Source organism: Trichechus manatus, unplaced genomic scaffold (genome assembly GCF_000243295.1).
Source record: "Trichechus manatus latirostris isolate Lorelei unplaced genomic scaffold, TriManLat1.0 scaffold00006, whole genome shotgun sequence".
NCBI classification, from domain to species: Eukaryota; Metazoa; Chordata; class Mammalia; order Sirenia; family Trichechidae; genus Trichechus; species Trichechus manatus.
The window spans coordinates 21,275,245-21,279,097 of NW_004443942.1; positions in this window are offsets into that span (position 1 = coordinate 21,275,245).

Consider the following 3,853-nt stretch of genomic DNA (forward strand, 5'->3'; position numbering starts at 1 on the left):
GAGCACAGCTGCTTGCGTGCCTCACTGCTCACCCCTGAGCTGATCAGGCCTGAAGGACTCAGGCTCTCGCCAGGTCAGGTCTGGAAACTCCTCACTGCTTCTGAACCATCTTTCCCTCTCCCTGCCATTCTGTCCAGTTCCTCAGCTCCGCCTTTGATGTTCAGGGCTTCCAGATTGCCATATATAATCGATTGACTTGTTTTTTCGGGTCTTTGTTGTAAGAGAGTCCACTGGAAGCATCTGACTACTCCACCATCTTGGCCCCACCTCCAGCATGTTCTTTTAAGTAATATTCTGAAGTTGCCGTTTTCAGATTCTTCAATATCCTGCTACCACTGCCTCCATATCCCCAGTGACCCAATTTTAAAGCAGCTTTTTATCTTTTAACACCAACATCATACGACATATACTTCAAAACACTACATATTTGTTCTAGGCTTTTTAATGTCTGGGCCTATCAGGTACTGTAAAGGAATGGTTCTAAAGTCTAAAATAAATCAATGAACATGAAAAAATCTGAAGAAGGTAGCTAAGGAAAATCAACCCAACCCAATTCTGATCGATTCTGTTCTCTCACCAACTAATTTTAATTCTAAATATTGTCTCCTACACCAACTGCAAATGCAGTACCTCTTCCTCTGACACTAATCATCAGAGCTAGGTCAGATCTCACAAATTAAAGAACAAAGTCCTCCAGACTGCCAAATCTTCCCAAGATTTTGGATGTCAGCCACAAGCTTGTGGGGTCCCCAGGTCTCCCTTACTTGTGACCTGCTATGAATTTAGGAGTTTCCCACATGCCCTCAGTATACCAGTTATAAGTTCAGGAGACCCCAGAGCCCCCTCACATTTGATCTGCTGACTCCAACTACTCTCTCATTTTGAAAATTTGCTAGAACAACTCACAGAACTCAAGAAAGCACTATAGTGTACTTATGATTACAGTTTTATTATAGCAAAAAGGATATAAATCAGAACCAGCATGAAGAAGAGGCACACAGGGTAAGGCCTGGGAAAGTTCCCAGTGTAGAGCTTCCTTGTCACATAGGGCCAGCTACCTTCATCCAGGCATCAGTGTCTATCACCAGCTAAGGAAGTTAATGGAGATTCAGTGCCCAAAGCTTTAGTATCCCTTTTGTTACTACATTTTTTCTCCTTAATTTGTTTTTTTTTTTTTTATGGCATGTGTTTTCAGTATTGAAATGCATGCTTACTAATTGAGTGTGTTTAAATTTTTGGTGGTAATAGGGATTTTGAAAAATATGATCTGGTAATACAAGCCACCAATGAGGCGAGTGGCACTCTGGCATCACTGATCTGTAGTATGACAATATACCAATGAGAGATAGATAAGTAATTTATTGCAGGCACTGTTCCATTAGGTTACATGGGGAATCTCTGGTTTTCCAAAGACGACACAGAAAAACCAAAACAAACCCATCAGGGCTCCCTAACTATCACACAGGAAAGTCATAATTATGCTTGCAAGCCTTATCTCACAGAAATAAAGGAAATAAAAGAAAAAAAGACAAAAGTTTATAAAACAAACACATCCAGGAAGATCACCTAATAGAGTGCTCAGCCTGCACAACAATGAGGCTCCAACTCTGGTCTGCTGAGCTTCACACATTTCAAAAGGGACTCACCTTGACACTAAATGCATTAGAACCAGAATAATGCCTTACCTCTGAGGTTGAGAGGCATAAAAAGTGGCTGGCATACAGTTTATGCCAATGGTAACAAAAGAGATATATTAGGGTTTCATTATATAGACAGAACTGCCCCATAGGGTTTCCAAGGCTGTAATCTTTAAGGGAGCAGACTGCCACATCTTTCTTCCAAGGAGCAGCTGGTGGGTTCAAACCTGAGACCTTTCAGTTATAGGCCAAGTGCTTAACCACTGCACCACCAGGGCAGTTCTACTCTGTCCTATAGGGTCACTATGAGTAGGAATCGACTCTACGGCAGTGGGTTTAGTTTGTTTTGTTTTTTTTTTTGTTATTATGTAGACATGATTGAAGAAATCATTGCCCATATGGTTAAACCTAACTACCAGCTCCTTCCCCTAAAAGTCAGGCTGATATCACATGGTGGATCTTTCTGGCTTAGCTAGCCCCTAACAGTTACCTCATTAGCATAACCTGTTAGGTAGGTGTGCTGCATATTTCTTGCTTTCTGCCCTACAGCTTCTCTGAACCAACCACTTCTATTCACCCATAAGATCCCTCTCAGTCATTCTGATGCAGGTGCAAACCTCAGTGAGGAGTTAACAGACCATGGAGCAACTGTTGATCAATACTTCCCTTTTCTGTCCCTCAGACAGACAATTCCGTTCTGTGCTTTGCATAGCTCCTCAAAAAGTCCCCAGTAGGATCGAGCCCAGTTGTCTGGAGCAGAGATCAGGTGGCCAATTTATCTTTAAATTGGCCTTCTATCCTATTTCACTATTCACTCTTCCCATTCCCCTACTCTTGTTTTTTAAGACCAATTCCTAAAATAAATAACCATCATGAAAATCTTTGTCTCTGGCTCTGCATTTTGGAGGAGCCTAGACTAAGACACAGTCCTTTTCCAGTTTATGGAGAGAAGAGCAGTAAGAGAACAGAAGGTCCTGTTCAATTAAAAGGATGGACGGTCAAAACAAAAATGAGAATAGTGTACAAAAGAGAGAAAAAAGCTCTAAATTTTTTTTATTTTGCCTTGGAATTATCTTATGTATTTTTTATGTCTTAAAAAAAAAAAAAAAGTGTCCTCAATGTCCAAACACTGGGAAATTCGGTGGGAATATTGCCCTTAATATGTGTTCCTTGGTATAACCTAAAAATATGGACATATTCTTCACCACTTTTTCCTTTCTCCAATCCCTAGAGCCTCTCTGTGTATACAAACCCTGCTGACAAATCCTGTCTTTGTAGTAGAGCTCATACCCACTTGCCTCCTTTCTATTTCTAACCACCCTCCCCATCCCATTTCAGGCTCTTATTATTTCATACCTGATATTTCTTATGCCAATGCATCCACCCCCACTATAATATATTCCTAAGATATCATTCTGATATTGTCATCTTCCTGATCCAAAACCTCAGTGGCTCCCTTTTCACTTCAGAATAAGGTAAACATTCATTCCTACAACAAATATTTATAAATCACATAGTAAATGTCAGTACTCTAGCCAGGGGCTAGGACTATAATACTGAGCAAAGTAGGTAGCATCCTTCTCACTAACATTTGTAACATTATCTCATCTTGCTCCTAAAATCTCCAGCCCAGTTCAATTAAATTATTCTTTGATCCCAGGAAACATGATCTTCAAACATTTATTTTAACTGTTCCTTCTGAGTGAGAACAACATTGTGTCTTCCTTCTGCTTATCATAAGCCCATTCTTCCCAAAATGTACCTGTTCTAGAAGTCTGACCAGATCTATCTGCCTTCAAGTACTGTTGCCTTCCTCTGAATTTTTACCACACTCACTGTCCCTAGCACTCAGCTGACCCTTACGGAATACATGAGTACATGACAAAACCCAGTGCTTTACACTGAAATATTTGTTACAGGGCCTCGAAATACTTGTTCTCGTTTCCCTCATTAATTCATAAATTAAATAAAATTCTTGAAACAGGGTCCATTTATATTTGTATGAGAGTCATGATTTTACCTTTTCAAAATTATTCTTAACATGGTATTATAAAATTCAATCTAGGTCAATACTATCTCTCTTACAATTAAAGTTTCTCTCCCCCTGCAGAGGGGCAAGGGCTGAGGCATGGTGGCCTCTTCATTATTTGACCATCTTGTTCCTCTATCCCTCCCCCTTATCCACTAGGTGGCCTCTGGCTTCTCAAGAAGTGGAG